Source organism: Antechinus flavipes, chromosome 6 (genome assembly GCF_016432865.1).
Source record: "Antechinus flavipes isolate AdamAnt ecotype Samford, QLD, Australia chromosome 6, AdamAnt_v2, whole genome shotgun sequence".
Taxonomy (NCBI): Eukaryota; Metazoa; Chordata; class Mammalia; order Dasyuromorphia; family Dasyuridae; genus Antechinus; species Antechinus flavipes.
In genome coordinates, this window is record NC_067403.1 from 188,279 (window position 1) to 201,898 (window position 13,620).

General features: G+C 38.3%; 1 protein-coding gene and 1 pseudogene across 1 annotated transcript in view; both read left to right on the top strand.

Annotated features, from left to right (window-relative positions):
- The window catches only part of LOC127540031 (zinc finger protein 850-like), a 213,103-nt gene that overhangs the window by 141,211 nt on the left and 58,272 nt on the right, over nt 1-13,620 (top strand). The window lies entirely within an intron of this gene.
- Nucleotides 111-9,834, top strand: LOC127540037 (zinc finger protein 260-like; annotated as a pseudogene).

The window sequence follows — 13,620 nt, forward strand, 5'->3', positions numbered from 1 at the left end:
GATATTTATTTGAGAAACCAGAAGAATCTGTTACACTTAGAAGCAGCTAGAGTTTGATAGATTCAGGGTCCTCCACAGCAACACATTGGTGATCATGAGAGACTGAAATCACTGCAGAAAGACTTGTAAAGGTGGAAATGTGCCCATCTGTGTGGTCCCAGAGCACAGCTACTTTTATAATTAAATCAGACATTTTATTCACCACTTAACGTGCCACTAATACATTTTAGGGTCAGATCCCTTGATTCATTATCTCAATTCTTCAAGGGGTTGGTGAGATTCTAAAAGAGCAAGATTGAAATACTGCAGTCACACTACCCTTCCATATCTCAGGATGATGAACTCAATTTTATGTGTGAGACATTTTTAAATGTGGATAATTTCATGCATTTTTTAAAATTGTGTTTTGAGGATATGCAGGGGGCAAATAATGATAATTTTAAAAAAGAAAGAAGTAATAGCTATCTCAAAAAAAGTAATGGGTCAGAACAAAATCACTTCTACCTTATGTAAATAAAACAAACAACTGTTAGCCTTCTGAATATGATCTTGGATAATGTAATAGAAAAAATGTAATTGAAAGTGATCAGCATGGAAATTTGTTATGGTTACAGGCAGGACAGATCATGAATTAATGTGAGTATTTCCTATATATGAAGCAAAGGACATATCTACTAAAAGGAGTGAAAGTGCAGATAATGAAAGGGAAAGGGGAACACTGAGAGTGGAGATAATTTGTCATATACGAAGGCAGAACATGCCCATTCACAGGATAAAAGTTCTAGTCTCATTTCCTGGGATTTGGTCTGAGTCACTCAGCCATTCTGAGCTGGTGACCTGAGTTGTGCACCCAAGGAGAATGAATTCACTTTCTATGATGTCACAAATTTATTGTGAGGTTCCATTGTAATTGTGCATGAAGCTCCTTAGAAATGAAATTATGTTTGGGATATGAACTTATGAGATGTAAAATGATTGCTTCTGCTCATTTAAGATTTTTCCTTTGTATTGGAAAAGAGAAAAGTGAGTTTCTCTTCTGCTGATGGAGGAAAGGGAATATAAATATATGTGAGTGTGTTTGTGTGTGTGTCTGCATCATGACTATATTTGTTTTATTGTTTTCTGCTTTCTTTTCTTTCTTTCTTCCTTTTTTTTTTTTTTTTTTTTTGAAGGAGAGATCAGACTAGAAATGAAGGAAACTCCTGCAGAGCTAAGCCATTCTGTGGTAGAAACTCCCGAGCAACGATTCTTAGGTGATGGATCCTGTGACTTTACTTGCAGAGAAAGCTGTGCAACACATGAGAGAATCCACCTTAGAGAGAGACATTGTGATTGTAACAAATGTGGAAAAGGCTTTATAAAAAAGGAAACTCTCATTGTACATCAGAGAATCCACACTGGAGAGAAACCATGTGAATGTCAGCAATGTGGAAAGGTTTTTAGATATAAGCATAATCTTATTATACATCAGAGAATCCACACTGGAAAGAAACCTTATGAATGTAACCAATGTGGAAATGCTTTTATAAAAAAAGAATCTCTTATAGTACATCAGAGAATCCATACTGGGGAGAAGCCTTATGAATGTAACCATTGTGGAATGGCGTTTAGAAGCAAGGGAGGTTTTATTGCACATCAGAGAATCCATACTGGAGAGAAGCCTTATGAATGTAACCATTGTGGAAAGGCTTTTAGAAGCAAGGGAGGTTTTAATGCACATCAGCAAATCCACACTGGAGAGAAGCCTTATGTATGTAACCAATGTGGAAAGGCTTTTAGAAGGAAAGAAAGTCTTATTGAACATGAGAGAATCCACACTGGAGAGAAACCTTATGAATGTCATCAGTGTAAAAAAGCTTTTAGAAGGAAGGGAGAGCTTATTGTACATCAGAGAATCCACACTGGAGAGAAACCTTATGAATGTCACCAGTGTAAAAAAGCTTTTAGAAGTAAGGGAGATCTCATTGTACATCAGAGAATCCATACTGGAGAGAAACCTTATGAATGTAACCATTGTGGAAAGACTTGTAGATATAAGCGTGAACTTATTATACATCAGAGAATCCACACTGGAGAGAAACCTTATGAATGTAACCAGTGTGGAAAGGCTTTTACAGAAAAAGGAGCTCTTATTGTACATCAGAGAATCCACACTGGGGAGAAACCTTATGAATGTCAGCAATGTGGAAAAGGTTTTAGAAAAAAGGGAGCTCTTACTGGACATCAGAGAATCCACAATGGGAAAAAACCTTATAAATGTAACCAGTGTGGAAAGGCTTTTACACAAAAGGGAGCTCTTATTGTGCATCAGATAATCCACACCGGAGAGAGGCCTTATGAATGTAATCTCTGTGGAAAGGCTTTTATAAAAAAAGAATCTCTTACTTTCCATAATAGAATCCACACTGGAGAGAAACCTTATGAATGTAACCACTGTGGAAAGGCTTTTACAAAAAAAGACTCTCTTACTTTCCATGAGAGATCCCACACTGGAGAGAAACCTTATGAATGTAACCACTGTGAAAAGGCTTTTATACACAAGAGAAGTCTTGTTGTACATCAGAGAATCCACACTGGAGAGAAGCCTTATGAATGTAACCATTGTGGAAAGGCTTTTAGATATAAGCAAAATCTTACTGTACATCAGAGAATCCACACTGGAGAGAAGCCTTATAAATGTAACCAATGTGGAAAGACTTATAGAAGCAAGGGAGGTCTTATTGTACATGAGAAAATCCACACTGGAGAGAAGCCTTATGAATGTAACCAATGTGGAAAGGCTTTTAAAAGCAAGGGAGGTTTTACTGGACATCAGAGAATCCATACTGGAGAGAAGCCTTATGAATGTAACCAGTGTGAAAAGGCTTTTACAAGCAAAGGAGGTTTTATTGGACATCAGAGAATCCACACTGGAGAGAAGCCTTATGAATGTAGCCAATGTGGAAAAGCTTTTAAAAGCAAAGGAGGTTTTATTGGACATCAGAGAATTCACACTGGAGAGAAACCTTATGAGTGTAACCAGTGTGGAAAGGCTTTTAGAAAAAAGGGAGCTCTTAATGTACATGAGAGAATCCACACTGGAGAGAAAGCGTATGCATGTAACCAATGAGGAAAGACTTACAAAAGGCATGTTCTTACTCTACATCAGAAAACCCACTGTAGCCAGTATGTAAAGACATTTATATAGAAGGGACATCAGAGAATCCGTACCGGAAAGAAAGCTTGTTTTTTCTTTGACAACCTCTACCCTCAAATCAAATAAGAGCTTGTTTCATGCTCTAAACAAGCAAGCAGAAGATTTATGGAAGAGGGGTCAGAATTCTCTAAAGAATGTTTTCTCTTTATGTTCCTTTGATTTACTCTCCTGGGTACCTGAAGACTTTGGCAGTATTCTCCATTCTCCCGAGTTTAATGTTTCCTTTTTTTTTTTTTTTTTTTTTTAATTTCCCTTGCCATCTACCTTGGCATTCACTTTATAACTCACTTATTTTACATAAACTCCAAATCCTGTCTCAAATCAATGTTCCTCATCAATCTTCAGGGTCATTCCGACCTTTTGGTCAGAAGGAAAAAATAAGGAAATATGATGATTTCCATAAATATGAAGATATGATTAATAAATATACTAATAATTTATATTTATCAGAGCTGCCTCTTGTGGCCTGGGAATCAGTCTTACAATGCAGCTTGAAATGATCAAGCAATTCTTGACAACTTTCTCCTATATATGTTAAGTAAAGTGAACCAAAGGTTATAGAACCTGTTGTATCACAAAACTCTGGTCCTGTCCTCCATGAAATAGTGACCACTGGAACTAGAAACAATTTATTGGACTGAAACTATTCCCACAAGACTGGAAAACACCCATATGGTCCTAGATTCCTGGACTTGGGAAAGCATGCAGACCATGAAACGGAACATATTGTCATCTACCTTCCCTCTCCTTTCCCATTGATGGGTTGGGTATAAAATCTCTCCCTTTTCTGCTGCAAGAGGAGGTCTCCTTACTGTTTACAAACTTCATTCCTTACTCTGAAAGGCATTAATTAAGTTGCTACTTGATCTCTGAAATCTGTGTCTGCTTCATGCCCCTGCAGCTGCCACAATCTGGTGAAGAAAACAGCAAAATTCGATTAGCATCCCCTCCACCAAACTTGGAGCTCTTCAGCGCAGGAACTGTCCTTTGATAATCTTTGGGTCCCCAGGGCTTAGCTTTCTGCCTGGAACATAGTACATTGTTGAAAGGTGCTTGTTTCCTGACTCACATGAACTGGTCCTAGAGATGAGCATAATACGTCTCATGAGGTCTGAGCATAGCACATAGCACAATCATCACCTCAGGCTTCAAAGAGTGAGCATCAGGAATTGCTTATTCCTGTTCTCCCCAAATATGACTTGTTGCACAATGACTATAGTGAGTGTGTGAAGGTGGAGCCAATCAGTGGCCCTGGAGGTGGGGGGGGCGGAGGAGGGGAGTGGGATTAGGCCCAAATGCTATTGTGCTGAAGGCTTCAACACTTAGCCTGTTGTAGCCTGTAGAGGGAAGGGGAGGAAGGGAAAATGAAAGCTGTCTAGGGATAGCAGACAGCTTCTTAGGCATTGTGGATCCTTCTTTTCCATCTGGTCACCTACTTGGAAGACTCTGTGCTAGAATGGAAAGAGCATCAGATTTGGAGTCAGAGGGTGTGGGTTGAAATTTGGGTTCTGTAGCTCTGTGGCAATAGGAAAGTAACTTAACAAAGATGGCAGAGAGAAGCCAGGAAGGGGCCTGAGCTCTCCCCAGTTTCCCTTGGAAATCAAGTCTCTAAATGGATTCCAGAGTGGCAGAACCCACAAGAAAGGCAGCCAGAAATAATTTTCCCTTTTAAGATAAGAGAAATGGGTTCCAAGAACGGTCTGACCCATTGGGTAAAATGGGAGCACAGCCCAGAGCAGGTGTGCCACAGGGCATCTGATGGGAGTCTCTGAGCCCAGCACAAAGCAGCAGCCGGACCCTCAGTCTTGACTCAGCAGAGCAGCTGTGAGGTCTCCAGCCCCAGCCTAGAAGGCAAAGTGCAAATCCCTAAACCATGGCACAAGAGAGTAGATCAGGCCTGGTGGCAAAGCTCTAGCTCCTCTGGCCCCAGCCAGAAAAGCCAGAGAACAGGCCCCTGTCCCCCTGGAACAGGGGTTGAACCAGTGTCATCTGTGCCCTGTGAAGAGAGCTCAACTTTGAAAAATGGGCAAAAACAAGTCCTGGCCATGGAAAGCTAAGATGGTGCTAAGGAAGACCAGAACACAAACTCAGAAAAGAAGGGCAGTGTCAAAAGGCCTGCAACTGAAGCTTCAAAGGGTATATGAATTGGACCCAATTCAAAAGGTTCTCTTAGAAGAGATCAAAATGGATTTTTTAAAATAAGCAAGAAAAAAATAAAAAAGCAAGTAAAAGAGGGAAAAGAAAAATTAGAAAAACAAATGAGAGCTGTACGGGAGAATTGCAAAGGAAAAAAAAAGTCAGATGCTTAGAAAGGAAGCACAAAAACTGAGTGAGGAAAACAACTTGAACATAGATTTAGTGAGATGGGGAAAATTATACCAACAAAATAACTCCTTAAAAAATAGATTTGGACTACTGATTAGAGAAATGCAAATTAAGACAACTCTGAGCCACTACTACCTCACACATACCAGACTGGCACTTCTGACTCTGCCCAGGTCTCTATTCATTGCACTACCAGCTCCTCTTAACTTCTAGGTAATGAAAACCTTGGGATGAGTCCATCCTTCTAAGGAGAAGTTGCACCAAAGCCAAGGTCCCTATTGGTCAGGCTTGAGGCTGCTCTGGCACAATATCACTCTTTTGTCCAGGTGTTGGGCTGGGAGTTCCTTCCACAACAGAGTCTAGCAGGATATGAGGCAGGGGTTGGGACAAGGGGTTTGGTTTTGTATGGGAACAAATTGTGCACAAGAGAACCTTTTACATGGCAACAACAAGATTATGGATGGTCAACTGTGATGCTTGTGGCTCTTTTCAGCAATGAAGTAATTCAGACCAGTTCCAACAGACTTGGGATGGAGAGAGCCATCTGTACCAGAGATGGCTGTGGGGACTGAAAGTGGATCATGACACAGTATTTATTGTTTTTCTTTATTAGTGTCTGCTTGCTTTATTTTCCTTTTTGATCTTATTTTTCTTGTGCAATAGAAAAAAGGTGGGAATATGCATAGAAGAACTGCATATGTTTAACATATACTGGAGTACTTACTTCCAGAGGAGGGGGTGGGGGAACGGAAGGAAGAATAATTTGAAACTTCAGATTTGCTGAAAATGATGTTTGTTTATATTTAGAAAATAAAAGGCTATTATTAAAAAAATAATAATTGTACAATAGAATAATACGGCATATTCTACTTTGGGTTAAACCAGTACTAATGAGGAGTGTTGAGCCTCATCTGTGTGAACATAATTGAGTGAATCTCTAAATGGAGTAGCTCTAGATCCTCCCCTCTTTCCCTTTAGAAAACTAAATGACAAGTTTCTCTCCCTCTTCATCCTTAACTGGTTTCTCTGCCAAGGGCTTTCAGGTCCCAGAGAAGATATGATGTCTTATATGGGGAAGTATCTTGGATGCTGGACCAAGAAGGGCTGAGGAGCTGTTCTCCAGGTGAGAGAGGAGAAACCAGGTGTGATAAGGTTACTGGATCGTTCTAGCAGTTACCAAGAAATAAGTGCTATACTTGGGGAAGGATTGCCTAGAAATTCTTTTAAATATTTCTTTACCATAGAGTCCTTGGATTGTCAAAGAATCTACATTTCCCTGTCTGTAAAAGGAGGAGGTTACACTCTATGGCCTGGCAGGTCCCTTCCAGTGATCACCTAGTAGCCTATAAGATGTCACTGTTTTAAGATTTAGGGGCATGAAATTCTCCTGAAAGAGCCTAAAGGAATTAGTTGATCCAAGATGAGCTCATTTCTTCAAGGCAGCAAACATTTAAGAGCCCACTACATGCCAGGGTCTGGGGAGCAAAAGGAGGTTTGAGGGACCTCCTCTGCTGTCATGGAGGTCACAGACTGTGGGGCAGAGAACACAACAACAATGAGATAGTGGGGGCTCCACTGTGGACTGGATAAAGGATTACTAACTCACTAATTAATGAGGATGATAATGGTTTAAGGAGAGTAGAATTTGGGGGGAGATTAGTCAAAATCCAATAAAATAATAGGGAGAGGATCGAGTAGTACTGATAAGGTTTAGATTTAGGGAACCAAAATGAGATTAGGGTTTCTGGTGGTCAGTCAAATGATCAGGTCTAGTGGCAGGTTCAGGGAACCAAATGGAGAGGTTTGGCTCCCACTTGGCTCCTGCAACCCCTTGGGATTTGGCGCACGGGTAGGGAGTTTTGGGGAACTGCCTTCTGGTGGCGCAAGAGTTTTTTATGTATTCACCACTTAAAACATTTTTGGGTCAGATCCCAGATGTGTGTGTGCATCATGGCTACATTTGTATTGTTTCTTTTCTTTCTTTTTTTTTTTTTTAGAAGGAGAGAACTTACTTGAAATGAAGGAAACTCCTACAGAGCTAAGCCATTCTGTGGTAGACACTCCCAAGCAACTACTCATAGGTGATGGATCCTGTGACTTTATTTGGAGAGAAAGCTGTGCAACACGAGAGAATCCAGCTTAGAGAGAGAGATTGTGAATGTAACAAATGTGGAAAAGGTTTTATAAAAAAGAAAACTTTGTACATCAGAGAATCCACACTGGAGAGAAGGTTTATGAATGTCAGCAATGTGGCATGGATTTTAGTCAAAGGAAAGCTTTTGATAGACAGCAGAAATCTCACACTGGAAAGACACCTTATGAATGTAACCACTGGGAAAAGACTTTTAAAAGGAAGGGAGGTCTTATTGTACTTCAGAGACACCACACTGAAGAGAAGCCTTAGGAAAGTAACCAATGTTGAATGACTTTTAGAGAAATCTGTATTCTTACCGACCATCAGAGAATCCATCATTGAGGAGAAACCTTATGAATGTAACCATGTTACAATAAATAAATTAATTAATAAAATTAACTTTCACACATAAAAGCGTTTTTGCGAAGGCAAAGTCAGGGTCTCTATGAACACACCCATAAAACATTTTGCACAAAACTAAAGTCAGATTTAACCAATTAGAAAACCATCAAGTGCTCATGTGTAGGCTGAGCTAATATAATAGAAATGACAATATGACCTAAATCAATCTACTTATTCAGTGCTGTAGCATCCCTTTCAGGCTACTCTATCTGCCCACCTGTCAGTGGCACATCTAGGTTAACTTACCAGTCTTCGGGGACCCACCACAGAGACAGACCGACCAGGAGGTGTGAGCATTGTCTTTATTCAGTTATCCTCTCAGTGGGGGTAGCAGGAAGCAAAACCATAGGAGAGTAAGAAAGAGAGAGAGCACTGCTCAGGGCTGTCTATTTATGTCGTCTCTCTTCTGGGATTGCCAGTGCACAGCTCACACAGAATTGTGTATGGGGAGCCGCAGACAGGAGGCTTCTGGAGTTAGTGCTGCCACCCAGGAGAAGATCTAGCAAGGAGATCTCACCATCTCAAGGAACCCATAGCAGTTCCTTAACTATGATAAATAGTCAAAGGATATGAACAGATAATTTTCAGATAAAGAAATTAAAATCATTTCTAGTCATATGAAAAGGTCCTCTAATCACTACCATCACAGAAATGCAAACGAAGACAACTCTGAAGTGCCATTACACACCTCTCAGATTGGCTAAGATGACAGGAAAAACATAATGATGAATGTTGGAGGGGAAGTGGAAATTGGAACACTAATGCATTGTTGGTGGAATTGTGAATGGATCCAACCATTCTGGAGAACAATTTGGAACTATGCTCAAAAAGTTATCAAAGTGTGCATACCCTTTGATCTAGCATTGTTACTACTGGGCTTTTATTCCAAAGATATCTTAACTGAGGGAAAGGAGCCCACATGTGCAAAAATTTGTGGCAGCCCTGTTTGTAGTGGCAAGGAACGAAATGAGTGGATGCCCATCAGCTGGGGAATAGCTAAATAAGTTATAGTATATAAATGTTATGGATTATTATTGTTCTGTGATCAGCAGGCTTTTTCTACAGAAGCCTGGAGAGACCTACATGAACTGATGCTGATTGAAATGAGCAGAACTGAGATCATCATAGCTGACAACAGCAAAATTATACAATGATCAATTCTGATGGATGTGGCTCTTTTCAACAATGACATGATTCAGGCAGATTCCAATGATCTTGTGAAAAAGAGAGTCATCTACACCAGAGAGATGACAGTGATAACTGAGTTTGGAACACAACACAGCATTTTCACTCCTTTTGTTTTTATTTCCTTGCATTATTGTTCTGTCTCATTTTTTCCCCTTTTGATCTGATTTTTCTTGTACAGCAAAATAATTGTATAGGTATGTATGCATATATTGGATTTAAGATATATATTTTACCATGTTTAATATATATTGAATTACTTACATGGAGTTGAGGGGTTGGGGAGAAGGGGGAGGCCAAAATGGATATGTAAGGTTTTGCAAGGGTCAGTGTTGAAAAATCCATGCATATGTTTTGAAAATAAAAAGCTATACATTTCCATTCTGTTACTGTTTGTTTACATTTTTGTTTTCTTCCTAAGGTTTATTTACCTTCTTTCTAGATCTGATTTTTCTTGTGCAGCAAGATAACTGTGTAAATATGTGTATATATATTGTATTTAACATATTTAACATGTATTGGACTACCTGCCATCTAGGGGAAGGAGTGGGGGGAAGAAAGGGAAAAGTAGGAATAGAAACTTTTGCAAGGATCAATCTTGAAAAATTACCCATGCATATGTTTTGTAAATAAAAAACTATAATAGTAATAAAAAGAAAATAAAGAACATAAAAAGCTACAAAATAGTAATTTTTAAAAAACAAAAGTAAGTTCTTACTAGAAACCAGATAATTCACACTGGAGAGAAACCTTATTAATGTCAACTTTGGGGAAATGCTTTTTGAAATGGGGAATCACTCTACATCAGAGAATCCACACTGAAAAGACACTTTATGAGTCAAATATGATACACTTAACTATTCTCAGCAATACAATAATCTAAAACAATTCCAAAAGACTCAAGGTGAAAAAATCTATCTACATACATAGAGAGAACTACAATCTGAATAGAGATCAAAGCTCAATATTTTTACTTTTTTTGTTTTTTTCTTCCTCATGTCTTTTCCTTTATGATTTTTCTTTCGCAACATGACTAATATGAAAAATGTTTATCATGATTGTACCTGCTTAATCTGTCATCATTGTGCTTGGAGTTTTGGGAAAGGAAGGTGGTTAGGGAGGAAGAAAAACATTTTGGAACTCCAAATATTACAATAATGAAAGTTGAAAACTATTAACATATAATTGTTAAAAAAAATATTAAGGAAAAAAAAAGGAATCATTGCGCTAAAAATTATTAGAACCTGAGTAGGTCAAAGAGCAAATCATAGACAAAAATAATTTCATAAAAAATTACAACAATGAGGCAATATTCCAAAAATAGCTTAATATAGCCTAATATGCTATTCCATATATCCAAGTACTTACCATATATTTTCAATTAGGTATTTCACTGAAATCTCAAACTTAGCACATAAAAAAAAAAAAAAAAAAAAAAAAAGCTATTAACTTCCAGCCAAATCATATCAGTCTTCCACATAAACTTACTGGGCTGAAGGTACCACCACATCTCCAGTAACCCTAATTTAAAATCCTGTAACACTATCTCTAAACACTCATATCTAATCAATCGCTAAATTTGATCACTTCTATGATAACAATATCTTTGATATTACTCATTTATTCACACATCAATTGAATTAGAATTCAGTTTCTTATCACATCTTATGTCCCAATTTCAATCAAGATTCTCTATTTTCAAATCCTTCTTCCATCAAGTTGCCAAAGAGATATTGTCTAACATAAAGGAGCAAATGTCACTCTCCTACTCACTAACTCCAAAAACTCCCCTTTGTCTGCAGAATCAGGTAAAAAGACCTTTATTTGTCATTTAAAACCATTTCCATCTCTCCGCTATTATTATACTGTATTCCACTTCATACAGACTGTGGTCTACCAAAAATGTCCTTCTTATTCTTCCTTACACATATTCTAATGTTTGCTAAATCCAAAGACCACAGCTTCTGTGATAAGAACTCTTTAGTTGACAGAAATTCCTAGGAAAATTGGGAAATATTATGGAAAAAAGAAGACTTTGGAGAACTTCAAGGCTTGGCCTAAATCAAGATAAGGTCAAAAGAGGTTCATGATTTAGAGATAAAGAATGATACTACATGCAAACAAGGAGAACTACCTTTCAGATCTGTGCAAAAGAAAGGGTTAGGGTTAGGGTTCTGGCCAAAGAAGAACTGGATTACAGCATGAAATGCAAGTTGGATTATTTTGATTATATCAAATTAAAAAGGTTTTGCACAAATAAAAGCAATGCAGATGAGAATGGAAATAAAAACTGTCATTTTAGCTAATCTGAGAAGTGTGTAGTAATACATCAGAGTGTCTCAATTTGCATTTTTCTGATCAATAGTAATTTAAAACATCTTTTCATATGAATAAAAATAGTTTTAATTTCTTCTTCTGAAAATTGTTCACATTCTGTGACCATTTAGAAATTGGAGAATGGCTTAAATTCCTATAAATTTGAGTCACTTATTTGCATATTTTTAAAATGAGGCCTTTATCAGAATCTTTGAATATAAAATTTGCCCCCTAGTTTTCTATCTCACTTGTAATCTTGGCTGCTGTTGTTTTGTTTGTACAAAACCTTTTGAATGTAACATGATCAAAATTATCCATCTTGCATTTCATAATGCTCTCTACTTCTTCCTTGGCCACATATTCCTTTGTGCTCCACATATTAGAGAGGCAGACTATTTCTTGTTCTCCTAATTTGCTTATAATATCAGGCTTTTTCGCTAAATCATGCATCCATCCTAAAAAACTTCATTACCTCAATTGTGGGGTTAAAAGTTTCTGGCAGAATGGAGCGTAACAGAACTGGAGGCAGACAGCTCAGACCTTTTGCTCTTTCTCAGAAACAGATATTTATACAACAAGATAATCTAGTACATTTTACTTTAGGTCACTTGCTTTACAATGGGTGAGCATAGACTCCAATACATGAACATAATGGGATGAATCTCAAAATGAAGCAGCTCCTCAACCCTTTCTCTAAAAGGAATTAACAAGTTTTTCTCCATCTTCATCCTTAATTCCACTCTCCAGAGCTTCCAGTTTTCAGAGAAGATGTGATCTCTTCTTTTCAAAATGGGGAATCACTATGGACGCTGGATCAATCAGGTCTGCGGGGCTGTCTTCCAGGTGAATGATGGGAAAGCATTTCTAGGAGTGCTGGGAGTGGTTTCAAGTTGTCCTGAGGTAAGGGCAAGGGATGGGGGTGTAACACCTGCCTTGGTATTCTTTTTCAGACATTTTTTAGCACTAGACTCCTAGGCTAAATCCTGAAACTCAATTTTCCCATTTGTAAAATGAAGAGGTTGGACTCCATGGCTTTTTAATCTCCCTTCCAGTGACCATCTACCTTCCTTTCCAAAGCCACTGTTTGGGATGTGGGGCATGTCATATTCCTCAAAGTGACAAAAGAGATTAGGTGATTCAAGATGAATTCTGTCTTAGAACACGTTCAAGTAAACAATTACCTGCCTGCTATGCTTTTCAAAGGATAGAATTTCTTCAGATATAACTTCTCTTTTTTTCTACCACTAGCAAAGTACCTACAGGCTCAAGGAAACTGTACTAAATGACCAACTGTTCTTGCCAACCAATTCCTTTGAGAAACTGCTACATAGAAGAAGAGTAGAGAAGTTTAAATTAGAAAACACCCTTACCATTTCAGAGAATGGCACTTGAAGGTCTATTTTAACATAAAAGTTGTGCAGATCCACAATGATTTCATGGTGGGCTCTTCTCTGCACGTCAAGTGACACTGGTTGGTTTTTGTTTGTTTGTTTGTTTTTTTAATTTAATTTAATTTTTTAATAATTATAACTTTTTATTGACAGAACCCATGCATGGGTAATTTTTACAACATCCCTTGCACTCACTTCTGTTCTGACTTTTCCCCTCCCTCCTTCCACCCCCTCCCCCAGATTGCAAGCAGTCCTATACATGTTAAATATGAAGTGACACTGTTTTTTAAGTAGCCTGCCAATACTGCTGCAAGAAGGAAAGCCCACATAACATCTTGACTTGGTGGTTATGGGTTGGATAGGATGTGATTACAAGGTAACCCCTGAATGAGACAATTACTCTGGGGCATTGAGAGACAGCCACTCAGGGTCTTTGCATACCTGTGACCATTTGCATTTAAAGGTCCAACCTTCCTGGAGTTGTGGGGAAAATTTAATTTCAAGTTAAGTTACTGAAACACTAGGCTGCACTTAGAAACAAATAGTGTCTGATATAATCACTGCACAATTCCCAAAAGCAGGGTGGTCCTGATCATGACAGTTTAGAATCACTGAAGAAAGAAAATAGATGAGGTGGGAATACGCACATATTTGTTGTACAGGAAGATAAA